At 46.6% G+C, this 27,387-nt stretch overlaps 1 protein-coding gene across 3 annotated transcripts in view; it reads left to right on the top strand.

Annotated features, from left to right (window-relative positions):
- RELT (RELT TNF receptor) overlaps positions 1-27,387 on the top strand; it is a 98,595-nt gene that overhangs the window by 13,185 nt on the left and 58,023 nt on the right. Inside the window, exon 1 of one of the 3 annotated variants that reach the window (XM_033947416.1) lies at positions 727-804. The exons of the other annotated variants lie outside the window; for them this stretch is intronic. The gene's annotated coding sequence lies outside the window, so the exon portion shown is untranslated. Of the gene's footprint in view, positions 1-726; positions 805-27,387 lie in introns of those variants that run through there. 3 annotated transcript variants of the gene reach the window in all.

Here is a 27,387-nt window from a genome sequence, read left to right as displayed (position 1 = left end):
TATTTATTCAATTTTCTATACCGTTCTCCCAAGGGAGCTCAGAATGGTTTATATGAATTTATTAATAGATTGTAAGCCCACCAAGACAGATAGGGAAAATGCCCTCCCCCCATCTCCTGCCCCTCAGCATCATTAAATAGAATATAAGACATCGACACCCCCCCCCCCCCCCCAAATCCGCTATGGCTCAGTAACCCAACTAAGGATTACATTTCTTGTACTGAAGCTGTTTGTCCTGGGGTGAGGAGCTGATAACATCCTAGGAGGGCTGGTCCTTAACACAGCTATCTGATCTCAAGGATCCTTGCAAATTAAGCTCTGTACTGATGTCCCCTTGTGGCACTGGGATGTAACTCACGATTACTATCCTCCTTGCACTCTTAACTTGTCCCAAGTTTTTATATCTTCTTTCCGGAGTTTGTAGTGAAAGATATTGTGTACCAACTGTCATAGCTGACGGATCTGGGGGGAGACTCACCCTATGATGGATATGGCAGGCAAAGCAGAGGTTGCCAATTGAAGATCTCATTTCCCTTAGTGTCGTCCTTTCCAGATGGGTCACTCATTCACTAATCTGCTTGCCAGGGTTCCTGCATCAGCCAAGATTTCAGTACCTGCTGCCAAAACAAGCATGTCGGGACAACATCTGATCCTGGGCCAGAGGAATGCTGAAAATGTTGCATATGAGTCCTGAAATGATAGAGAGATTGACTAGCACTTGGACCCACTGAAAAGAGGTCACCCAAGGTCCTTGTTTTGATTCCAAATGGGACCCAGTAAAGAGAGAGAGGTTCAAAATCAAAAGTAGGCATTACGTTATATTACCGTAATATTTATGAATTGCTAATATTCCCCATAGGAATTCAGTGTGATTTCCAAATTAAGAAAACATTGAAAATTTGATCACCTATTAGAGAGTACATGAGAAATCTTGCAGACAATTAAAATCTCTAACTCTAAGCATAGCACACTTTCTGATCATATCTACACTAGCGTCACTCGCAAGACTCCAGGTGTGCCGCCAGACGCCGGGGGGGGGAGGAGGAGAGGCACCAGGGTTGGCTGACTGCTGCCTACAGGATGTGCCTCTCGTGGCAAGAGGCACATCCCGTAGGCAGTCAACTAGAACCTCTCCGCACCTTTTATTTTTCAGCTCCCCCCAGCACCTCAGGGCCCCGTCTGGAGGGCCTCCGCATGTCAACGTGATGATGTCATGCATGTGCGCGACGTCACCGCTTTGATGGCCACGCACTTCCGGATACCCTCAAGCCATGGCCCCCCCCAATTTAGTGTGCTGCTGGCTTGCAAAGTTTGCGAGTACACTGATTTAAGCGTATATGAAGGCAGAGGGCCTCGAATCTTGCGAGGCACGCTAGTGTAGATATGATCATCAAGTGTGCAGGTGAATCTTTAGTCTTAATGGACATTGGGTCGGTGCTGGGCAATTATTTTTTTTTTTTCTCCTAGTGTTTCCTGCTTGCCAAAGATGTACGGCAAGAATACCTTAAAACCCCTCATTTTTAACTCTTGTAAACATTTGACTTGAGTGGGCTGGACATCGATACCAGTTGGATTTCTTGCGGGGTGCAAAATGCCATGTTTGTGTGGTCTTTGTCTTGGGATGAGAAGTCCTTCAGACAGGATGTGCGAGAAACCTGTTATCCTTTAAAAAGGATGAATGAAGGGCTTCAGACAGTGTTATTAAAAGCTTAAAACAGGTGAACATCATACGGCTGCCTCTTGCTTTCTGCAGAAAAAGGTCCTGAGCGGTACCTGCTGCTTCATTTCAGTGGGATGTGAACTATAATTTGCAGCATTGTTTACTGCAGTTTCTTTCTCGGTGTCTAGACACGTTGGAAGGACGGCGGGCCGACCATTACTTCCAAGCCCTCTTTGAAGCCTCTCCGCAGTCCTTTTTCCAGCTTGTCTAGATTTGCGCTAAACAGGCTGCGCCCGTAAACGTCTTACCTATTGTCTGTTTCTGGAGCACTGTGGCGTAGGGTTTGACTAACACAGTGGTTCCCAACCCTGTCCTGGAGGAACACCAGGCCAATCGGGTTTTCAGGCTAGCCCTAATGAATATGCATGAAGCAAATTTGCATGCCTATCACTTCCATCATATGCAAATCTCTCTCATGCATATTCATTAGGGCAGTGGTTCCCAACCCTGTCCTGGAGGAACACCAGGCCAATCGGGTTTTCAGGCTAGCCCTAATGAATATGCATGAAGCAAATTTGCATGCCTATCACTTCCATCATATGCAAATCTCTCTCATGCATATTCATTAGGGCAGTGGTTCCCAACCCTGTCCTGGAGGAACACCAGGCCAATCGGGTTTTCAGGCTAGCCCTAATGAATATGCATGAAGCAAATTTGCATGCCTATCACTTCCATCATATGCAAATCTCTCTCATGCATATTCATTAGGGCAGTGGTTCCCAACCCTGTCCTGGAGGAACACCAGGCCAATTGGGTTTTCAGGCTAGCCCTAATGAATATGCATGAAGCAAATTTGCATGCCTATCACTTCCATCATATGCAAATCTCTCTCATGCATATTCATTAGGGCTAGCCTGAAAACCCGATTGGCCTGGTGTTCCTCCAGGACAGGGTTGGGAATCACTGGACTAACAGGCACTATGGTCTCTCTTGGCTTCTGGCATTAGAAAAATCGGGGGGGGGGGGGGCCTCTGAATAAAAGTGGACGAAGGAGACCTACATAGATGGTTACAGACCCATTTGTGCTTCTCGGTGTTGCAATTTACGTTTAGGGCTCCTTTTACGAAGGCGCGTTAGCGGGTTTAACGTGCGCGACTTTTCATCACGCGCTAACCCCCGCGCTAGCCGAAAAACTACCGCCTGCTCAAGAGGAGGCGGTATCGGCTAGCGCGGCCGGCGGTTTAGCGTGCGCAATTACTCACGTTAAACCGCTAACGCACCTTCGTAAAAGGAGCCTTTAGTGTTAAAATGAGTTCAACCTTTGGCTTTATAGAGCTTTTCCTTATAAAACTCCCAGAGCATGAGAAAATGCAGTCATAGAAACATAGAAGATGACGGCAGAAAAGGGCTATAGCCCATCAAGTCTGCCCACCCTACTGACCCATCCTCTTAAGTCTATACCTAGCGACCGATATTCCAGTTCGACCTTCGTAGGGATCCCACATAGGTATCCCATTTATTCTTAAAGTCCAGCACGCTGCTGGCCTCGATCACCTACGCTGGAAGCTCATTCCAACGGTCAACCACTCTTTCTGTGAAGAAATACTTCCTGATGTCGCTATGAAATTTCCCGCCTCTGAGTTTGAGCGCATGCCCTCTAGTGGCAGAGGGTCCCCTGAGAAAGAAGATATCATCTTCCACCTCGATACGTCCCGTGATGTATTTAAATGTCTCAATCATGTCTCCTCTCTCCCTACGTTCTTCTAGAGTGTAGAGCTGTAGTTTGTTTAGTCTCTCCTCGTACGAGAGACCCTTTAGCCCCGAGATCCTCCTGGTGGCCATCCATTGAACCGATTCGATTCAGTCAGTTAGTAAGTACTTGAGGCTATGGAAGATGTAATGGGTCAATATGAGAAATTGAATAATAGCAAATCGCCTGGACCAGATGGTATACATCCTAGAGTGCTGATAGAATTGAAACATGAACTTGCAGAGCTATTTTAAGTAATTTTGTAATTTATTTATTTTTTTTTTAAATCCTGCATAGTACCAGAAGATAGAGGCTGGTCAACATAACTCCAATTAAAAAATTATAGACCAACAAGTTATGGTTATGTGAAGAGTGGTGTGTTTGTATTTTGGTAGTACACAATTTCATTTGGCAACTGAGCTTCATGTAAGAAGTGAAAGAATCTGTCCCTTGGATATTGGTGAGCCCTGGCAGGAAGTGGCCTATTAATATAGTAACATCGGCTGTTATTCAGTTTCCTTGTCCATCCTATTGACTACGGACAAGACTGACCTTGGGTGTTCTGTCTTCCCCTTCCTTTTCCTTGGTATTTCTCAAAATAGTTATGGTACCAAGACTAGATTTACTAAAGCAGCAGTCCTAGAGAGCTTAATATGGCTGATTTGTATCTGGAAGTGAGCATAAGTACACGCAGGCCTGTTCACTAAAAGCACTGCATGAGCATGGCATCCTTCTGTCCTCAGAGGTGATAGTTACATGTTTGCTTACTTTGAGAGACAACGTGGAATGGGCCTTCTCAGAGCTGCCAAGGAGGCTAACGCCCTCATTGGGAGATCAGGTTCAGGTCACCGTTTCTCCACCCCTGACGCAGCGGATTGGTAGCCAGAGGCAAAAGGAGTTGCTTCCCCCGTGCCGTGGTAGCAGGAAAAGCCTTCATAGAAGAGTCATTTCCTGCTGTCGCGGGATTGGCGGCAGCAGGAAATGACCTTTTTATGAACGCCTTGCCCGCTGCCATGACAAAGGGAGGTACTTCAGTGGGAGAGCCTGGCCTATCGGTGGAAGGGCGGGAGAAAGATAAGCAAAAGACTTGACAGGTCTGCCTTATTGGGGATTGGGCCTTATTGGCTATTGGTCTGAACCAATATGGCGGATATCTTAAAGGCATAACTTGTCTGCTGCCATGACAAGGGGAGGCACTTCAGTGGGAGAGCCTGGCCTATCGGTGGAAGGGCGGGAGAAAGATAAGCAAAAGACTTGACAGGTCTGCCTTATTGGGGAATGGGCCTTATTGGCTATTGGTCTGAACCAATATGGTGGATATCTTAAAGGCATAACTTCGTAGAAATTAGTTCAGAAGATGGCAGAGTCGGGGGAGGGGGGTACAGTAGATTGTATGTCTTAGGCTAGCAAAGAGGGCTTTTGGCTTCCTAGACAGTCTCTGTAATTATGAGCCCTCCCAGGGACAAGGAAATATCAAAAGTGTGCCTGAATGTAACTATTGAAAAAGGAAAACCCTAAAACTTTTTTATCAACTACCTTCACACTTGTTACCTCCCTCATTGTGTGCTGAGGTCTTCGGTATCTTGCTTCCGGCTTCCTCCTTGCTGTTTACCGTAGCTATTTGTAGCGAAGATGGGGTTAGTTTCCGAAGTGCCCTCTGCAACCTGGTAGTCATGGTGGGCTCAGGGTGATTACTGGTTCAATATTCCATCCTAGGCTTGCTCGATTATTGCACCATCATTTACTTGGGATCCTTCAAAAAACCCATTTTAAGATTCAAAATTTGGCAGTTCGACTAATTTTTGGGCTGAAGAAATAGGAACACATAAGCCCCTACTATCAAAAACTCCATTGGCTGCCCCTGGAGGCACGAATCCTCTTTAAGTTCTCTTGTCTGTGTTATAAATCGATATTTGGTCTGGCCCCCAATTTAATCTGGCAAGTTCTATTAGGCCCACACGAAGAATACATCTGTTCACCTATCCGACAATAAAGGCCTGTGACTACAAAAGACTCTTGGGCAGAACTCTGGCCTTCCAGGCAGGCAAATGGAACGATTGGCTGAGTAACGTTATCACGCTCTCCTCATCCCACTTCAGTTTTAGAAAATTGATAACAACGAGTTTGTTCAATCAATTTGTAAACTAAAAATCTACACAGCTCTGCTAAGAACTATATAGCTTTCCAATTCTTTCATTATGTAAGATTGTACTGTTGACTTTGATTGTAACCTCTTCACTGATTGTCCAGCGCTTCTTGCTGTAAACCGCCCCGAACTTCCATGGCTTTGGCGGTATATAAGAATAAAATTATTATTATTATTCTATATACAGCTGCAGGACACTTGTCCCACCTGGGAAGGCGTTGGCACATTCTGTTTTGGCATTACAGCTGCTACCCAGTAAAGCCCGCAGTAAATTTTGGTTCTGTTACCGTTTCGCGTATTTTCGGCTCGGTGTTGCATGTGGATGATAAGCTGGAAAAGAATACATAACATCATTACTGAGCTGTACAGGACATCTGCTTCCCTCTGGCTTGTTTAAAGTAGGAGATTTAAATGGGAGTTGGGTAGGACTAGATTAGGGGGAGGACAGCGTGAAGGCTTTGCATTGTTTGAAACACCCTTTGGAGAAGAAGAGGCTGTATTGAGTTTCCTAACAAAGGGAGCAGCCTTGTGCTTGTGTGTACTGAGGGTCCCTCCTTCATACACCCTCCGAGTTATTCCTGCACTTGACAGCGGCCCTGGGCTTCTCCAAACGTGGCATCTCGGACGTCACAGTGAACTCCATTGAGGACTCTGGTTGGGGCAGGGGGTGTTAACTACAGCCCTCTGGAGCAATCTGTCTGGGGTACATAGTGTGCTGACTGTAATTGTGGAACTAGAGCAAACAAAAAAAACCAAACCAGTTTCCAGCTTTGACTAGGGGATCGTACCACCCTGCTCTCGAAGGGTTTTGAAAACTTGTATCCGCCTCATTCCCATAGCGGAGGGATTTTACTGGAGGCAAGTGGCATTTTAGAAAAGCGGCACGATGCTTTCTGTACAAAATTAAGGTGGTTCTGTTTTTAAGTTTTATATTCACACTAGTCTTTAAGCCCGTTACATTAACGGGTACTAGAATAGATGTGTCTGTCAGTCTTTCTTGCTTTCTGTGTGTCTCTCTCTCTCTCTCCTTTGGCTGCTCTCTTTCTTTTTTTTTTGCTGTCTCCTTGGCCGCTGTCTGTCTGTCTTTTTTTCTGTGTGTCTCTCTCTCCTTGGCCGCTGTCTGTTTTGGTTTGTGTTTTGTTTTTTTTTTTTTCCTTTCATTCTCTCTCCCTGGCCCCCTGTCCTTCTGTGTGTGTCTTTCACTCCCACCTACCTGTCTTTCAGTGTGTCAGTCTGTCAGTGTCCCGTCTGTTGTTGGTTTTTTGGTTTTTTTTTTTCTTTCAATCTCCTTGTCAATTATCGTGCCCCATCCTACCTTTTTTTTTTTTTTAATCACGCGTTGTGTTGGGAAGGGCAACTGGCACACAGTAACCGCTGCTGGATTCGGTTAAACCGCCACTCGAAGCAAATCATCATGCGTGCATGCGCTGAACGTGTATGCACCGCACGCTTTACAATTACTCTGCCGGCCATGGAGCTACGGACGCACGGAGCCACGAAAATTGAAGTGTGCGTGCGCGCTTAGGTTATTATTATATAGGATGTATAGATCGATTACTTGGCTTTTCAAATCGGCGCTCAAAGCACATTATATATTGAGTACGTGAGCTTTTCCTGCCCAGTGGCGAGTGAAGTGATTTACCCAAGGTCGGCGTGTTGATGGGAGAAGCAGGATTAAAACGCTGGTTTGTAACTTGTCTCTCTCAACACTAAGCTACTCCTCCATTGATCTTGTTTTATTCATTCTCTCGAGACTTTTTTTTAAGTATTTCCACAGCAGCTGTTGAGTATAGACAGAGGCAAGATACAGTCGACCAACAGCCCTCCAGGGATACTTCCGTTTACTTAACCAATTGAACTGATCCTGTCCCAAATTACCAGCCTTAGACAAGACCAGAGATAACCCCCAAGAGGGCCTGGTTTATTGTGTGTTTAAATCTCTAATCCTGCATTTTATTAAAAACCCTTTATCGTAAAGACAAAATAGAGAAGTTTGAACATCAGAAGCTAATCACAAATTTTTCAGCTGTATCCCAAGACCATAGAGAAGCAGAACCAGAGAGCTAGAAGTTAGCAAACAGTGTTTTCTTTGGTAGACATAGAAAGCAAGTGTGTGTGTACACTTTTTTTTTAAATCTGGAGTACATCCAGCCAGTGAAGCAGGTTTACGGCACAAGTATAGGCCAGAAAAGGGGTGGGGAACGAGGGCCGCGATCCAGTTGGGTTTTCAGGATTTCCCCAGTGAATATGCACGAGATCTATTTGCATACATTGGCTCCATTGTATGCAAATAGATCTCGTGCATATTCACTGGGGAAATCCTGAAAATCCGACTGGATCACGGCTCGCGTTCCCCCTCCCCAAGGCAAGAGCGATAGAGACGAATGTGGCAGAAACACGGCCAAACAGTGAGTAACTTGCAGAAAGAAGCAAGAAACAGCTCCACGTGTGCTTAGGGCAGGGGTAGGCAAGTCCGGTCCTCGAGAGCCAGAGCCAGGTCAGGTTTTCAGGATCTCCACCATGAATATGCACGAGATGGATTTGCATACACTTCCTCCTTGAGATGCAAATCTATCTCGTGCATATTTATTGTGGATATCCTGAAAACCTGACCTGGCTCCGGCTCTCGAGGACCAGAATTGCCTACCCCTGGCTTAGGGAAAGGCTTTGAATGTTTTCAGTGGCATAGTAAGGAGGGACGGGGGGCCCTTCTGGGGCACTATCTTGGTGAGGTTGCAGCCCCTCCTCCTGCCACACATCTGTGTCGCTTCCTGTCCTTCTGTTAACGTTCCTGGCACGAGCAACCACCCCCCAACCTGCTGTCGCGCCAGCAACGATCCTTCCTCCGATGCCACTTCCTAGGCGCAGGTCCAGGAAGTGACATCGGAGGAAGGGCCGATGCTGGTTGGGAGTTGCTGCTCGTGCCAGGAATGTTAGAGGCACAGGGGAAGGGAAGCAGCACGTGTGCGGCAGGAGGAGGCAGGGAAAGAGCGTGTGGGGGGGGTGGAGGAGGGACGCCACCATCCCGGGCGTTTCTCGCCCTCACTACGCCAACCCCCCCCCTCCCGCTCTCACCCTCTTGCAGTAGATCATGGAAGGAAATGCTGCTACAGTGCAGTAGGGTAAAAACGGTCCCAGTCTCTTGACCTGCAGCTGTCTCTCTCGTCCAGACAAGATCTATTTTCCAGCATATGCTGTGACTTGCCAAGACAGGCCTTGCACGAAGCCCATCCCAAAAGCTTAAAGAGCCAGCTGCTGAGACCTCCTTTAACATCTCTGCCACCCCAGATCTGATCAGAGGAGCAAGTTTCGTGCACCTCCTCCCCCCAACTGTCTTGAAATATTGGCACCTAGGTTCCTATTGTTTATCTCCTGTGAAGTTGGGGGGGGGAAGAAATCCTCATAGCTGCAACAGCAGCTCTCTTTAGAAATGACTTACTATAGGTAGAGATTAGTAAATCAGGCCTAAGGCAGAGCTTCCCAAATGGAACAACAACATCATTATACTTCGGTGGAGGGGGAGGAGCCTCACCACGGTGGCCGTGATCATGAGGTCACGGCCACCAAGATTGAGAGGCACAGCTTTAAGGCATCGGTTGCTGTGTGACTTGACAGATGGAGCAAGACACTGTTGGGGACTCGGCCATTGTGATCCCTTTCTCATTCCCCACTCCTACTCCATTCCAATCAAATTCTCTCATGTTCCTTACTCTAAGCCCTACCACCTGTCCTCATCTTGCTACCTGTAGTTCCTGAAGATACAGGTTTCCTATTTCTCTGCTGCGATTCGGCTCTCTGAAAACTTGAGCCATGTGGTATAGGAAGTTTAGGCTAGTCTTGCAGTTCAGGCTTTCAGGGAGCCGAATCGCAGTGGGGAAGCAGGAACTATACTGTGGTTCGGGGGCATGAAATTCTGGGTGCCAGGATGCAATTTCTAGACCTGGCATGTGGGGTTTCCCAAGCTGTTCCCTAAAGCCAGGGGGTAGGTTACAACTGGACACTCTAATCCCTTACCTGCAATCTACATCAAAGCCCTACCTGGTACCACCAAGCTCTGAGCAAAGAGCCAGGCCTTTGCTTTTTATTTCAGCAGTTCATAAGACGTTTATGTTCTAGTCCAGGGGTAGGCAGTAACAGTCCTCGAGAGCCACAAGCCCAGTCGGGTTTTCAAGATTTCCACAATGAATATGCACGAGATTAATTGGCATGAACTGCTTCCATTGTATGCAAATCAATCTCGTGCATATTCATTGTGGAAATCTTGAAAACCCGACTGGGTTGTGGCTCTGGAGGACTGTCCTCGCCTACCCCAGTTCTAGTCCGTTCTGGATTTTCCCCTAGCCAAATACCAAAACCTAGATGGTGAGGGAGAATGGGTAGAGAAGAGGGGCAGTGTTGGCCTGCAGGTTCTGAAAGCCTGGCCGTGGTTAGTACTGGCTTTGCATTAACCCTATGAGCCACCTGAGCTAGTGATGACTGGACAAGGAAGCCCAGGGTGGGGAGGGGCCAGATTTGAAGTCTCTCCTGGCTTTTAACAACGGTGGACTTTCTGTAGTCAACATTTTTTATCTTTACTGGGAGAGGGGAGGGGGTTCCTTTTGTATCGGCTTCAATCCCTGGAATATTTGTGATTTTGTTCCAGGCCTGATGTGGTATGAGGAAAGGGTGGACGTGCGCGGATATTACCATGACCTAGTAATTATAGCCGGAGAACCTGTGGCATAGACTGACTTCATTGGCACTAGTAGAGGAAAGACGGTTACAGTTATTTGAAATAATGCACTTTACTGACAAAAAAAAGTCAAATTAAAGGGGGGAGGGGAGAATAGGGGAAAAGAGAAGGGAGGTATGTAATAGGTAATTTGGAAATATATTTTGGAGGAATTATAGAAATATGTATGAAAATTAGTATTGTGAATATAAATTAAATGAATATTTTATTGTATTATATTATTGTATATTTATTTGACTCCTTCAATAAAATGTTATAAATTTTAAGCGGTTTACATAATATAAAAACAACAGGGACAGGCAACTAGGGCAGGAAAGTTTACAGAAGTCTTAAGGTAAAACCCCCCCAAATAGGAATGGCCCAAAAAGGGAGGTAAATTTTAAGGTTGGATATCAAGAGCCAAGTCAGATGACCGTGAGGTAGAAAGAATTGTCAGGAATTGGGAACAAATGCCATCTAGACCAGGGGTCTCCAACTCCAACCCTTTGCAGGGCCACATTTTGGATTTGTAGGTACTTGGAGGGCCTCAGAAAAAAATAGTTAATGTCTTATTAAAGAAATGACAATTTTGCATGAGGTAAAACTCTTTATAGTTTATAAATCTTTCCTTTTGGCTAAGTCTTAATAATAATATTGTCATTTATAGCTAAAGAGAAACTGTTTTATTTTACTTTTGTGATGATAAACTTACCGAGGCCCTCAAAATAGTACCTGGCGGGCCGCAAGTTTGAGACCACTGATCTAGAAGTAATAAGCTTTAATTTTGAGGCGTAAATGCCTGGAAGGATTTTTCAGAACGCAAATAAGGCGGAAGTGAGTTCCCGAGTGTAGGTGCCATTGCAGAAGAACTAAGGCCCTCTTTTTTTACAAAAGTGCGCTAAGTGTTTTAGCACGTGTATAGTGCGCGCTAAATCAACGAGTGCGCTAACCGCTAAGGCGTCCATAGGATAACAGGCACGCGTTAGCGTTTCGCGCCCGCTAATATTTATCGTGCGCCTAAAAGCATAGCGCACCTTAGCGAAAGAAGGGGTAAGAGTCTCTGTCGGAAGGATGGAATGGACAATAAATGCCGGTTAGAGGAACGCAGATTCCTCTGAGGAGAATAAGGGAGTCAAATGAGTAGACGGAAATAAGGGAAGACCAAAAGTCGGAGACTGAAATGGTCCTCTGTTTGTAGGTAATGACTCGCGCTAGGCCCCTGCGCCAGCCTCGTGGCTCTTCCACAAGAGCAGATCTCTTGTACGAGAAGATGGCAGTGTGGATTTTCTTAGCAAGATGGAAAGCAGGTGGCTATAGTAATATTTGGTACCCGAGGTCCCTCTCGCTTCTTGCTTAATCTGATCATGTTTTCAGCCATGAAGGAAGGTGAAACTAGAATAACTCTCATGTCCCTCACAGCAGGAGGGATTATGAAAATGATGGGTGTGCAAATGGCTAAGGATTATTGACTAAGCCACCAATAGTAGGTGAGGCAGCCGGCCTAGCCCATAGCAAGGGACTAGGAAAAGGCCAGTCATTGTGTATATAATGACTAGCTGTAAATCCAGTTTTCATGTCTCCTGCCTCAGCCCCACATGTTGGGATTTGATATACCGCGTGGACAGGGTGTGTTGAGCAGTTTACAATCAGGTCCTCTGTCACAGAGGGCTCGATCTAATGTACCTGGGGCTGTAGAGCAGTGGCTCCCAACCCTGTCCTGGAGGACCACCAGGCCAATCGGGTTTTCAGGCCAGCCCTAATGAATATGCATGAGAGAGATTTGCATAGAATGGAAGTGACAGGCAAGCAAATCTGCTCCGTGCATATTCATTAGGGCTATCCTGAAAACCCGATTGGCCTGGTGGTCCTCCAGGACAGGGTTGGGAACCACTGCTGTGGAAGATTAAGTGACTTGCCCAGGGTCACAAGGAGCAGCATGGGTTTGAACCCACACAGGGTGCTGAGGCTGTAGCTGTAACAATGTGCCACACTCTTCCTCCAATACAATATCAGAAATGAGCCAAGTATAGAACAAAGAAGCCATTGTGACATCACTGATGAGGTTGGCTCTTATTGGTGGAGTGAGGCATTGTGACATCAGGGAAAGGGGTTGGGACTTGTAGTTTTACAACCACACTCAAAGCAGTTTACATTCAGGTACTCAAGGTCATACTCTATCTAATGTACCTGGGGCAATGGGAGATTTAACCGATTTAGCACACCTTAGTAAAAGGACCCCTTAGTGACTTGACCAGGGTCACAAGGAGCAGTACGGGATTTCAACCCACAACCTCACAGTGCTAAGGCTGTAGCTCTAACCACTGCACCAGCCAACCACCCTCTTTCTAGCTTCCAGTGTCTCCCATGACTAGCTGGCATCTCATGCCAGAAAATGCCATGCCAATGTGGCATGAGGAGGCTTCGAGAATAAAACATCAAATTAAAAAAAACTATCCATTGTGTTACTCAAGCTATCGAGGACTGAGTCGTTCATAATGACACATCCATAAATTTAAAAAGCTGCTTGAGTGCCGTACAGAGGTGATGTGACTGTTTAAATCTCGCACTTGACACATCTCCCTCTGCTGGGTCCAATAAAGCTCTCTACCCTGTGTCCGTAAGACTCCAGGATCACTAGAAGCAACACATGACCCCAATGAAGCTAATTTTAGCAGCTGTTTTCTCTCCCTCCCCAGTGGTCTCAGTTTCCAGCGTGTTCAAATCTTCATTGAGTCGTGAGATGTCAATAATTCAGCCACGGATATACAGTTCAAAGAACACTTTATTGGTAGAAGCACTGCGAAGACTCCAGTCACTCTCCAAACATAGATTTTTCAGTGGTGGTTTACTGATAATCACTTACATTTGGTCCTCCATCTATATCTATTTTCACTTAATTTGCATATCCTCTTTCTTCTTTCCATTTCCTGTTCCTTTTTACTCTTAGACTATATCTTTGAGTGTATTTTGGTGACCGTCAAAGCCAGGAAGATAAGAACATAAGGTCCATCAAGCCCAGTAGCCTGTTCTCACGGTGGCCAATCCAGGTCCCTAGTGCCTGGCCAAAACCCAAAGAGTAGCAATATTCCAGCATCTCAAAGAAGAGCAAGATTCCGGAACCCCAATGAAAGCAACATTCTAGAGCTGAGATTGTGATATCATAATGCCTCATTCCAAAGTGCCTCAGAGCCAGTCTCCATTAATGATGTCACACTGGCTTGATTATACTATACGTGGCTCACGTAAGAGCATAAGAACAGCCATACTGGGTCAGACCAATGGTCCATCAAGCCCAGTAGCCCGTTCTCATGGTGGTCAATCCAGGTCCCTAGTATGTAGTCAAAACCCAAGGAGTAGCAACATTCCAGCATCTCAAAGAATAGCAAGATTCCGGAACCCCAATGAGAGCAACATTCCAGAGCTGAGATTGTGATGTCATAATGCCTCATTCCACAGTGCCTCAGAGCCAACCTCAGCAGTGATGTCACAATGGCTTGATTGTCCTGTACTTGGCACATGTATGAGCATAAGAACAGCCAACGAGAGGCTCGAGAAGAAAAAAATTCAAGATATTGAAGGGAATTGACTTAGTAGAGAAAGAGAGACTGTTCACCCTCTCCAAGGTGAAGAGAACGACAGGGCACTTGCTTAAGTTAGAAGGGAAAAGATTCCTTACAAATGTAAGGAAGTTTTTGTTCACCCAGAGAATGGTAGAAAGTAGAAACCTGGAATGCTCTTCCGGAGGCTGTTATAGGGGAAAACACCCTTCAGGGATTCAAGACAAGGTTGGATAAGTTCCTTCTGGAACAGAACATACGCAGGTAAGGCTAGATACGAATAGGCCACTGGTCTGACCCAGCAGCAGCAATTCTTATGTTATGTTCTTATGTTCATACTGGGTCAGACCAATGGTCCATCAAGCCCAGTAGTCCATTCTCACAGTGGCCAATCCAGGTCTCTAGTACCTGGCCAGAACCCAAAGAGTAGCAACATTCCATGCTTGGGTGCAAAGTAGAAGAATGGCCAGTAGGAAAAGGGAAGTGATAATGCCATTGTATAAGTCTCTGGTAAGGCAATTTTGGAGACCCCACCTTCAATAGATATAAAGAGGATGGAGTCAGTCCAGAGGGCTGCTACAAAATTGGTTAATGGTCTTTGTCATAAATCATATGAGGACAGACCTTTAATATGTATATTCTGGAGGAAATATGGGAGAGAGGGGTTATGATAGACATTAAAATATGTCCGTGGCATTAATGTACAGGAGGTGAGTTTTTTTTCAAATGAAGGAAAATTCCAGAAGAATGGAGTTAGTAATGTAAGATAATACTTCTTTACAAAAAGGGTGATAGATGCATGGAATAGTCTCCTTATGGAGGTGGTAGAGTTGAAGATTGTATCTGAATTCAAAATAGCATGGGACAGGCACATGGGATCTCTTAGGGAGGGGAGGAGATTGCGGATGGGCCATTTTGCCTTTCTCTGCTGTCATGTTTCTCTGTTTCTATAACCATAAAGCTCTACGATCTCATAACACAGGTGTAAAGATCCTTAGCCTATAGGGAGGAGAGGAGATGATGGATGGTGTGGAAGCGTAGACTGGATGGGCCATTCGGCCTTTATCTGCCGTCATCTTTCTACATTTCTGTGTTTCTATCTGGCAGTGCTAATGATTAATGTACAAATAGAAAGCGTTTTTCTAACTCTGACTCTTCATAGATGGCTTTGTTGAAATTGACCCTTTAGTAGAAGGTCAATTTGAACGAAGCCACCTTTTCTGAAGTCTAAAAAAAAAAGAGAAACTTTATTGGTTTTTCTATAGTAGTATAAAGCTTAAAGCTGATGAATAAGGTCAAGTATTTGTCGATGTGCTGGGAGTTTTGATTGGTGGTATTTCCCCTACAATTTAAGTGGTTTGAAATCGCTCAAGTGACTGTAGAAGTGATTAGTAGCTTTAGTTATTAAAAGCAGATGGGAAGTGCAGGGTTTAAAAAAAAAAAAAAAAAAAATATTGGGCTAGGAGAGGAGTAAAGTTTGCATTTTTTGTGGCCAGTATTGTATTCCACTGCTTGTTTTCCTTACTGCAGACAAAGACTTTTTGAGGGGAGGGGGCTTTGAAGGAAGATGGGGGCCCAAAAGGCAGGGGATGAGGAGTTGAGGGGGAGGATTAATGACGGCGCACAAAACCCTGTGCATAGCTACAGTAGTACCTTCTCCATGCCACCAGTATTCATTCACACACAAGCCTTGTAGCACACATGCATGAGGGTCGATGACCGTTTGTGTGTGCAAAATGAGCCGCTTCTATTGGCATACACCAGACACATGTGTGAATGTGCCGTCTATGCTAGTGCACATCTCTGCATATAGCTTATTTGTATAGTACTTGGTTACTGTATTGGAGTACTTTTTTCCCCTTTTTGTTTGCGATAGGAAGCCATAGGCTGAGCTCAAACACGAGGTTCCTAGTTGATCCTCCTTAGTATTTAAGCCTTCAATCCCTAACTCTTCTCCCCACTGCCCAGTACTCGCCATCCTAGCCAGCAGATTAACCATCCCCCCCCCTACCCTGGCATCCTGTTTCTGTCCTGCCTGTTTAGATTGTAAGCTCCTTCCAGCAGAGACGGTCTCCTTGGCGACTCTGTCCAGCACTGCGTACATCTGGTAGCGCTCTAGACCAGCGGTTCTCAACCCTGTCCTGGAAAACCACCAGCCAGCCAGGTTTTCAGGGCAGCTCTAATGAATATGCATGGAGCAGATTTGCTTGCCTGCCTCCTCCATTATATGCAAATCTCTCTCGTGCATATTCATTAGGGCTATCCCAAAAACTCGACTGGCTGGTGGTCCTCCACCATGGTTGGGAACCACTGCTCTAGACAGTGGCGTAGCTAGGGGGGTGGGGGTGGACTGCCCCAGGCACCATCTTGGTGAGAGCGCTGGCACCTCTCCGCTCCCCCACGCCACACTCGCGCCTTCCCTTCCCCCTAAGCTCTTTGAATCTTCGCCAGCATAAGCAACTTCAGCCTTCTGCTCGTGCCAGCCTGTCTCCTCTCTGAAATCACTTCCGGGTCGTGGGGCCAGGAAGTGATGTCAGAAGGAAAGCTAATGCTGGCACAAGCAGCAGGTTCGAGCAGCTGCTCACACTGGTGAAGATGTAAAGAGATACAGGGGAGAAGGGAGGGTGCGAGGGGGGGTTGGGAAGATGGCGCGGGGGGTGGAGGCCACCACCATGGACACCTCCTACCCTTGCTAAACCACTGGCTCTAGAAATAATTAATAGTAGTAGTATGTTCTTTGTCCTCAACTATTGAAGAGGCTGACGGTTATCCCAGCCTGTTACTAATCATTAGGGATGAGCTGAACCAGTCCTGACTAAGATTTTATTTCTTACCAATCTCTGGATGTAGTGAGGGGAAGCGGGATTAAAACCAGAACTGGCTTATCACTACTGTGGCCTGGTGTTTTGTTGGCAGCCTCCTTTGCATTGCGGTGTCTCTCGCCACCTCGACAGGTGAGAGGGGTTGAGATGACTCACAAGCTGAAGAGGCCTTTTATGCCAGGGGAGTCACCATCTGATTCAACAGGTTTAATTATAGCTGTTACATCATAAATAAACAGCTAAGTTTGGAAAATCCCAACGTAGAGAAACACAGCACCAAAAATAGACCAGGGGAAAGGGAGGGGGGGGGGGTAAATGAAACCCTATATCTGCTCTGTGTTGATATATAGGTATATACATTTTTTTTTTATTCATTCAATTTTCTATACCATTCTCTCAGGGGAGCTTGGAACGGTTTACAATCATTTATTCAGGTACTCAAGCATGTTTCCTTATCTGTCCCGGTGGGCTCACAATCTATCTAATGTACCTGGGGCAATGGGGGGGGGGATTAAGTGACTTGCCCAGGGTCACAAGGAGCAGTGTGGGTTTGAACCCACAACCACGGGGTGCTGAGGCTGTAACTTTAACCACTATGCCACACTCCCCCCCCCACCCCCCCCCCCCCCTTTGCAGGTACGTAGTGGTGTGGATGGGATGTTGGAGCCAGCATAACACCTCTGGCAGTCTACTCTGGCTCCCCCTTAAGGCAATAGTAAGTTATTACCCTTGGTGACTTTGGGTCTAGAGCCCAGAAAAGAGGTTTTGTGTAGAGGTTAATGCCCCACAAAACACATTTAAGAAACAAGTGCACAGTATATTAAATGGTGATGTTAGGTGCCATCGACTTGTTCGAGTCCTAGCGACGTGATGAATTACAGATGTAAAAAGAGATTGGTGTTGTGCTAGTCCGGTGAGGTCCTCCAGCGTCATCCCCATGGTTGTTATATTAATTTGTGTTGAGGCTATTATTAAATTGTAATGAGGCTAATTAGCTACGTGTCCCTAATGCAAATAAATGCAGGAGACTTTAAGACACGTGCAACAGAAACTGAACAGCTCTAAGGTGGCATGTGTGAGGATTTAATGCCAGTTGCTTTTGTGAGCTTAGCCTCGCCCTTTTAAGAAGGGAGGAGGTGGCTGCTCTGAGCAGAAAGCGTTGTGTGCACATGGCTGGAATGTTTTCTGCATAAATATTGAAGTTTCAACGAAGAACAAACGAACTTGTGCTGCACTGATGTTTAATAATATATATGAAACCTCAGATTCCTGCACTGCTCAATAATGTCATTGAAACAGCTAATGGCAGGTGTACAGTGTGTCTTTCATCGGGGTTTTCATATGAGTTTTATTGCTTACAAACTATACGGTCTATCTGCATTATAGAATGTGTGATGGCAAAGCAAATAAATAAATAAATAACTAGCGACGCTTATCTTTTGTCAAGTCGCCGTATTTCCGGCTGCGATGCCTAGCCAATGAACCAAAAAAGGCCCGACGGGACCTGTTTCGCCGATTAAGGCTTCTTCGGGGGGTCGATAAGTTCAGGGTATAAGGAAAAATTAAGAACATTCACTGTTACATTCTACTCTAGAACAGTGTTCTTCAACCACCGGTCCATGGACCAGTGCCGGTCCACAGAAATTTCCTGCCGGTCCACAGGGCAAGTACGTGCATCAGGCCCAAAACAGTGTTCTTCAACCGCCGGTCCACGGTGCGATCGATGCGGCGTTATCTTCGAGCCAGCTCCCTCTTCCTCACTGATTCAGTGCACAAAGCCACGGGCAGTGGCTCCTATGGGCATCCTGCGCCTGAATTGGAAGCCTTCTCTCTGACGTTGCAACATCTGAGGGAAGGCTTCCAGATGAGGCACGGGACGTGCAAGGTGCAATTAGTACTATTATGGGGGCGGGGTCTGGGGTGGAGATTGGGTAAAGATTGGCGGGGTCTGGCCTACGTCTTAGCCCAGTGTTCTTCAAACGCCAGTCCATGGTGCAATCGATGCGGCGTTATCTTTGAGCCGGCTCTCTCTTCCTCACTGATTCAGTGCACCAAGCCACGGGCAGTGGCTCCTACGGGCATCCTGCGCCTGAACCGGAAGCCTTCTCTCTGACGTTGCAACGTCAGAGGGAAGGCTTCCAGATGAGGCACGGAACGTGCAAGGTGCAATTAGTACTATTATGGGGGCGGGGTCTGGGGTGGAGATTGGGTAAAGATGGACAGGATCTGGCCCACGACTTAGCACCGTGTTCTTCAACCACCGGTCCACAGACCAATGCCGGTCCACAGAACAATTCTTTTATTTCTGCCGGTCCATAGGTGTAAAAAGGTTGAAAAACACTGCTCTAGCCCAGTGAAACAAATCTTAAACTATATATCGGTACTCGCTGCGAACAGCTCGACCTGTTTGGTTCGTTGGCTAGGCATTGCAGCCTGAAATACAGCAACTTGACAAAAGATAAGTGTCGCTAGTTTATTTATTTGTTTTGCCATCACACATTCTATAATGCGGATAGACCGTATAGTTTGTAAGCAATAAAACTCGTATGCAGGAATCTGAGGGTTTGATATATATATTATTAAACATCAGTTCACTTTGATTGTTTCAGTCAAGTGCAACACAAGTTCGTTTTGTTCTTTGTTTATCACTAGTGGAGCTTCTTACCGTTGCGTTTGCAGTAAATACTGAAGAAACCTTGTGCACAAGGACTTTTCCGATTATTGTATCGGAGTAACACTCCAGCATCTGTGCTCACACTTGTTCTGCTCAGATGCGCCCCCTAGTGGTTGGAGCGGCCACCCTGAGGTGGTGAGTTTGATTTCCCATTGCAGCCCCTTGTGACTCTGGGCAAATCGCTTAACACTTCATTAACCCATGTACACCGCTTTGATTGTGTAAAACCAGTGGTTCCCAACCCTGTCCTGGAGGAACACCAGGCCAATCGGGTTTTCAGGCTAGCCCTAATGAATATGCATGAAGCAAATTTGCATGCCTATCACTTCCATCATATGCAAATCTCTCTCATGCATATTCATTAGGGCTAGCCTGAAAACCCGATTGGCCTGGTGTTCCTCCAGGACAGGGTTGGGAATCACTGGTGTAAACCACACAGAAAAAGCGGAAAATCACGCCCCCATCTCCCTCTTGGCACAGAACCTTGTACATGATTCAGACTTGGAATATGATAGTTTTAATGCATCAGTGAGCAAAATGTCAGCGTTTTATTCACCTGAGAAGCTGTGCAGTCGGCCATCAATACGCAGCCTTCTACATCAGCACCTTAGTTGATCCCTAGAGATTTGTTAGTCCTCGGAGGAGTGTCACTGCAGAATCTTTCATTTAATAAAAGTGGTCTCTAGCAGGACTTCTTTGTTGTTTTTTTCTCTCTCCTTAGCCGCTTTCTCTTTCTGTCACTTTCTTTTTTTTTTTTTTCCTTGGCTGTCCACTACCACCCCTTGCCTGCTCCCCCTGTCCATTCTCCCTTCCTTTTACCTCCCCTGCTCACCTTATCCAGCAGCATCCCTTCTCCCTTTGTTTTACCTCCCCCTGTCCATCATCACCTCCTTCCTGCTCCCCCTGTCCAGCAGTATGCCTCCCTTCCTTTTTCTGCCCCTCCATTTCCGTGTGCTGCAGCATTTCCCTCCCACCCCACTTCCCTGTGCAGTATTTTCCTCCCCCCCCCATACCTTCCTCCTTAACTCCATCAACTTCATCGGGCAGCAGCAGCATTTATAATTAATTGCTGTTGCCGGCTTCAGGTCTTCCTCTCTGGCGGGTCCTGTCTTCATGAAAACATGAAGTAGGCAGGACCCGCCAGAGTGGAAGGCCTGAAGCCGGCAACAGCAGCGAATTTTAAACACTGCTGCTGCCCGAAGAAGCCAGGCCTTAACTACTAAGCTGGGGGGGGGGGGGAGGGGTTTAAAAGATACAGCTGCGGCGGTGGTGGTGGTGGGGATTTGAAAAGCCATCGTTTAAAAACTTGCCTGTTTTATTTTAAAATGCCGTCCGGGTTCGGCCGCCGCAGCCAACATCCACGGCGGCTGACATCCGCCTCGGGGGGGGGGGGGGGGGAGGGAGAGAGAGAGCTTCGCGCGCATGCGCACTCCTACCTGCGGAGCCCTACAGCTCACAGAAAACGGGCGCTCGCATGGCTTAAGAGTTTTATTATATTAGATGCATTTTTCCCCTTATGTCCTGTGTACTGCTCTGTTATGTGCCTTTCTACTACGCTCAAGGCATGGCAACATATATTAAATGTATCTCCAACAAGAGAAACAAAATTTAGTGCTATTTCAAGCAGTAAATTTAAACTTATAGAAATTCTAAAAACAGCTGAACTTAAAAGATGTTGTTTCTCTAGTCCAGGGGTAGGGAACTCCGGTCCTTGAGAGCCGTATTCCAGTTGGGTTTTCAGGATTTCCCCAGTGAATATACATGAGATCTATTTGCATGCACTGCTTTCAATGCATATTCATTGGGGAAATCCTGAAAATCCGACTGGAATATGGCTCTCGAGGACCGGAGTTCCCTACCCCTGCTCTAGTTGCACAGATTCACTGTAGAGCAGTGTCTCAAACTTTCTCGAGCCAGGGCACACTGAAGGTAGTGGCCACGGCTTGAGGCACTCAGAAGTGCGTGGATGTCGCCGTGATGACATCATGCGTACACGTGACATCACATAGACCAGTGGTTCCCAACCCTGTCCTGGAGGAACACCAGGCCAATCGGGTTTTCAGGCTAGCCCTAATGAATATGCATGAAGCAAATTTGCATGCCTATCACTTCCATCATATGCAAATCTCTCTCATGCATATTCATTAGGGCTAGCCTGAAAACCCGATTGGCCTGGTGTTCCTCCAGGACAGGGTTGGGAATCACTGACATAGACGTCCGCATGTGCAGAGGCCCTCTGCTCCAGATGGGCCCTGAGACGCCAGTAGGGGGCGCCAGCAGGGAAGAGGGCCGGAGAGAAGGAGAGGCACTGATTGCCAGCTGATTGCCTACGTTTCTCAACTACTTCAAGCTCAGTACCCCCTAAGTCTAACAAATATCAACTGAGTACCCCCAACCACAGACCTCCCTAGGCCCACCCAAGCTCCGCCCCAGATCCCAACCCCTTTACTAATTGTAATGCAATTTTTTCCATTCATTTTTCATATACACACAATATACACACAATATACACAAAACTGACGCATTTCAATCACTATATTGAAAATAAAATCATTTTACCTTCCGGCGATCCTCTGCAGGCTGCTGTAATTAGCTTTAAAGGTGAGACCAGGAGGCCAGGGGGGGAACTGTAGGATGCTAGAGAGAAGGGGCAAGCATGTAGGCCTTCAGTGAATCGGGCAGCGCTGGCGCTGTACTGCATAGGGAAGTCAGCTGGCAGGCACCTCTCTTTCTCCTCAGTGTACCGCAGCACACTTTGAATCTCAGGAGGCATGCTAGTGTGTCCCGGCACATAGTTTGAGAGATACTTTTTTTGTAGAGTTTAGTCTAGTCAAAAACAGAAAAGACTAGGGCAGTGTTCTTGAATGCAAGGCCCAGGGGTGAATGGTGGCCCTCATTCTGGGTTTATTTTTTCTGCTACTTTCTGTGTCTCTACCCAAGTTCGTGACAGACGTAGGGGGGTGGGGGGGAGAAGGGAAAACCGCATGCTTGAAGACGAAGCATTTCTCAAAAGATGGAAGAGAATGCATTTGGAAATGCCCGCTTCCTTGAGAATACACGCGGATGGGCAAATGCTCAGAACCTAACGCCAGTACTAGAGGTACTTTGCATCGGTGTTTGTGTTCACAGGGCAACAGAGTGGGCACTGCATGTAGATGTGTGTAAACGTTCGTAGCTATTCCCTCTGAATGCTCAAACGGTGCAAAAAATCGAACCCGGTGACAGGTCAAATGTGCGCAAGACAATAGCGCGCGAGACAATTGAGCGCAAAGACAATAGCGCGTGAGACAATTGAGCGCAAAGACAATAGCGCGCGAGACAATTGAGCGCAAAGACAATAGCGCGCGAGACAATTGAGCGCAAGTATAACTCTGCGTGAGACAATTGAGCGCAAGTATAACTGCGCGAGACAATTTGAGCGCGAGCATAACTCTGCGCGAGACAATTCAGCGCGCCTCAACATGGCACCTGGCGAATGAAGGGCATGCGCACGATAACACGTCATCACGTCGCCAGTTATCAGTATGGTTCCCTCGCCTCTTTGCGTTTTGAATATAAATCACGTGAATGCATTTTCCTTACTATGGTTACGTTTCCTCTTTAGGTGCTCCGAACAGGCCGCCTTCCTTTCACTGCCTGACCGTGTCCGTTATAGGTAAAGATCTGGTTTTGCTAGTACTTCATCTATAACGAATATTTGTCTTGCACGGATTTTTCTCGCCTCTGGTGAGAGCGAACGTACTTCCACATTTCAGATTTCTGTTTTTATAGCGCAATTGTCTATGAACCATCGAACCCTGCCCTTGCTGCTGAAAACCTAACGCCAGCTTGGAGCAGGTTGGAGGTTGCTGCTCGCGCTGGGAACATTAGAAGAGGTATGGAGAAGGGAAGGGGCACACGGAAGGAGTGGGTGGGGGTGGCAGGGAAGGGGTGCCTTTGCCCCAGGCATTCCTCACTGCCCATGTTATGGACCAAGCAAGGTTTCTTGGCCATACAACAGAAGGCAAACGGACTGGGTAAGGGGGCGGCAATCCTCACGGAAGTTCTTTTTCTAAATATGTCAGATGTCAGATGCGACATAGTAAGTGAAGGCTGTTTGCAGGATAATATGACACAGGACCTTCTTGCGTTGGAAAACTGGTCCTCAACATGGCAGCTGGGATTCAATGCTAAGAAATGTAAGGTCATGCACCTCGGTAGCGGAAATCCATGCAGAACTTACACCTTAAATGGAGAAACATTGGCTAAGACCTCAGCAGAACAAGATTTGGGAGTAATCATCAGTGCAGACATGAAGGCTGCCAAACAAGTAGAAAAGGCCTCATCCAAGGCAATACAAATGATGGGATGTATCAATAGAAGTTTCGTCAGCCGGAAACCAGAAGTCATAATGCCACTGTACAGGACCATGGTGAGACCTCATCTGGAGTACTGTGTGCAATTCTGGAGGCCACATTACCGTAAAGACGTGCTTAGAGTCGAGTCGGTTCAGAGGATAGCCACTAGGATGATCTCGGGGCTCAAGGGTCTCTCGTACGAAGAGAGACTGAACAGATTGCAGCTCTACACTCTAGAACAGGGGTGTCAAAGTCCCTCCTCGAGGGCCGGAATCCAGTCGGGTTTTCTGGATTTCCCCAATGAATATGCATTGAAAGCAGTGCATGCAAATAGATCTCATGCAGATTCATTGGGGAAATCCTGAAAACCCGACTGGATTCTGGCCCTCGAGGACCGACTTTGACACCTGTGCTCTAGAAGAACGCAGGGAGAGGGGGGACATGATTGAGACATTTAAATACATCACAGGATGTGTCGAGGTGGAAGATGACATCCTCTTTCTCAAAGGACCCACGGCCACAAGAGGGCATCCGCTTAAACTCAGAGGGGGGAAATTTAGTAGTGACACCAGGAAGTATTTCTTCACGGAAAGAGTGGTAGATTACTGGAACAAGCTTCCGGTGCAGGTGGTCGAGGCCACCAGCGTGCTTGACTTCAAGAATAAATGGGACATCTACGTGGGATCCCTACGAAGGTCGAATTAAGGAACTGGGTCATTAGCATTCAGACTTATTAGGGTGGGTCAGTAGAGTGGGCAGACTTGATGGGCTATAGCCCTTTTCTGCCGTCATCTTTCTATGTTTCTATGTTTCCATCCCATAGGCCTGATAGGACATGTCCTGTACACATTTACTTTCTGAGTAATACACGTTGACACCCTGTGCTACTGACAGTCCCTTAACAGCCCCTTCCCGAATTTCCTCCTCATTCTTAATTTTATACGTAGAGTGCAGGAGAATTATTTCTGTAAACTTCCTTTTCATAAAAACAAGTAGGTGAAGGCTGTCTTAAAACATCCAGGAAAGAGGAAACAGGAAAGTGCACCAAGGTTTTATTAACGGAGACTGACTCTGATTCACAGCGTAAAAAGGCTGGAGTGAGAAGCTCTGCTGTGTCATGCAAGTTGTCTGACCTGTTGAGCAGAGTCGTTCATTCACCCCCGCGTACAGACACAGAAACTGCAGAGCTGGTAAGCTGTACCACTACAAGGAAGAGGAGAAACCCAGAGTTGCCTAAGCCAAACCTTTCTAAAGGTTTCCTGGCAGGTAAAGATTCTCTGACTAATTCAAAGCCACCCACCTGTAGTAGCAGGATGGGGAGAGTCAACAGTGTTTTGTTCTAAACCAGTTACTGCTCAGATTTGAGATACCCACACCCCATTCAAGAGAGAGAAAGAGAGTAGGCCCTTCTGTGGCCCCTACTCTTAACAAGTACCCAGAATCCTTTGTAAATTTAGGCCTGTCTGTACCTTTACATCAGAAACATACAACTCCTTAAAGCAGTGGTTCCCAACCCTGTCCTGGTGGACCACCAGGCCAGTCGGGTTTTCAGGATAGCCCTAATGAATATGCATGAGAGAGATTTGCATATAATAGAAGTGACAGGCATGCAAATCTGCTCCATGCATATTCATTAGGGCTATCCTGAAAACCCGACTGGCTGGGGGTCCCCCAGGACAGGGTTTGGGAACCACTGCCATATGGCTCTAGAAAAAGGAGGACGGATTGATATATTCGGGTTTTACTTCCATTCTGTCCTTTTTTTTCCGGAGCCGTATGATAACTCTAGGAATTGGCCCATTTCAGGAGTCCCTTACTAATAATTTGAAACCTCTGGTGTAAGCTTATTTTGTTTACATCAACCCTCACCAGAGGTTCTCTGGTTTTTAAGCTGCCCTGTCCTTCAGCCCAATTTAAAGGGAGTTTTGTTCCTCTTTGGGCAAGGGTGGGCAACATATAGCCAGCAGGCTTCATGCAGCCCACCATAGAATTGTATGCAGCCTGCAAGACCAGGCACCTTATGTTCTCTTGATGTGGCAGTGCTACAGTCAGCAAAATAGGCAACAAGACCAGCCAGCATGGGACTTTGAGCCCTGTGCCATTGGCCTAAATGCCTGCTCTGCCAAGTATGGTATGCATTGAGAGAGGGAGGTAATGCTGGACACCATGAGGAATCTGTTCAGTCTGCCAAGGAAAAGTTGCCCATTCCTGCCTTTAGGGAATCCATGTTCTGTTCTCATATAGCTTGCTGCCTCAGTTCAGGACTCTCAGCAGACAAGCGGTATATTCTATAGAAAGCTAAACCATAGCACACCATCGCCCACGTGGGACATCCTTATAATTTTCTGATATATACTTTATGGAGTACATCTACTATATTTATTCAATAGTTGGTAGATTTTTGAATATCGCAGCTGGAGGTAAAGATTTGAAGAACAGAAGTTTTGTGACAGAGGTGAGAGAATAATTATAGGTATTCCAAGTTCCAGAGATGAAATGCTGAATTATGCAGATCATCGGCTAGAGCTTCAGGTAAAAAGGCAGTTTTATTTGGGGACTACAGCTACATTTGTTTGAGATGGAAGCATAAGTGTGACTGACTCAGACAAAGGATTCTCAGGAAGTACCCTTAAGGCTAAGGGAGAGAAGAAACATAGAAACATAGAAAGATGACGGCAGAAAAGGGCTATAGCCCATCAAGTCTGCCCACTCTACGGTCCCACCCCATTAAGTCAGAGTGCTGCTCGACCCACGTAGAGATCCCACGTGGATGTCCCATTTATTTTTAAAGTCGAGCACGCTAGTGGCCTTGATCACTTGCACCGGTAGTTTGTTCCAGTGATCCACCACCCTTTCTGTAAAGAAATACTTCCTGGTGTCACCACCAAATCTCCCTCCTCTGAGTTTGAGCGGGTGCCCCCTTGTGACTGAAGGTCCCTTAGGAAAGAATATGTCGTTTTCCACCTCGACACGACCTGTGATGTACTTAAATATCTCAATCATGTCACCCCTCTCCCTGCGCTCCTCTAGAGAGTAGAGCTGCAACTTGCCCAGTCTTTCCTCGTATGAGAGACCCTTGAGTCCGGAGACCATCCTAGTGGCCATTCGTTGGACTGACTCAGCTCGAAGTACATCTTTACGGTAATGTGGCCTCCAGAATTGCACACAGTACTCCAGATGAGGTCTCACCATGGTTCTGTACAGTGGCATTATGACTTCAGGTTTACGGCTGACGAAGCTTCTATTGATACATCCCATCATCCGTCTTGCCTTGGATGAGGCCTTCTCTACTTGTTTGGCAGCCTTCATGTCTGCACTGATGATTACTCCCAAGTCCCGTTCTTCTGAGGTCGTAGCTAGTGTTTCTCCATTCAAGGTGTATGTTCTGCATGGATTTCTGCTGCCGAGATGCATCATCTTACACTTCTTTGCATTGAAGCCCAGCTGCCATGTTGAAGACCAGTTTTCCAACTTGATCAGATCCTGCGCCATACCATCCGTGAGATCGCTTTCACCTACTATATTACACAGTTTGGCGTCATCAGCAAACAGCGCTACTTTACCCTGAAGCCCTCGGGTCAAGTCCCTTATGAATATGTTAAAAAGGGATGGTCCCAGGACTGAGCCCTATGGCACTCCACTAGTCACCTCCGATGTCTTAGAGAGGGTGCCATTGACCACCACCCTCTGAAGTCTTCCACTCAGCCAATCATTGACCCATGCCGTTAGT

Source organism: Geotrypetes seraphini, chromosome 6 (assembly GCF_902459505.1).
Source record: "Geotrypetes seraphini chromosome 6, aGeoSer1.1, whole genome shotgun sequence".
Taxonomy (NCBI): Eukaryota; Metazoa; Chordata; class Amphibia; order Gymnophiona; family Dermophiidae; genus Geotrypetes; species Geotrypetes seraphini.
This window is presented reverse-complemented; position numbering and strand designations above follow the sequence as displayed.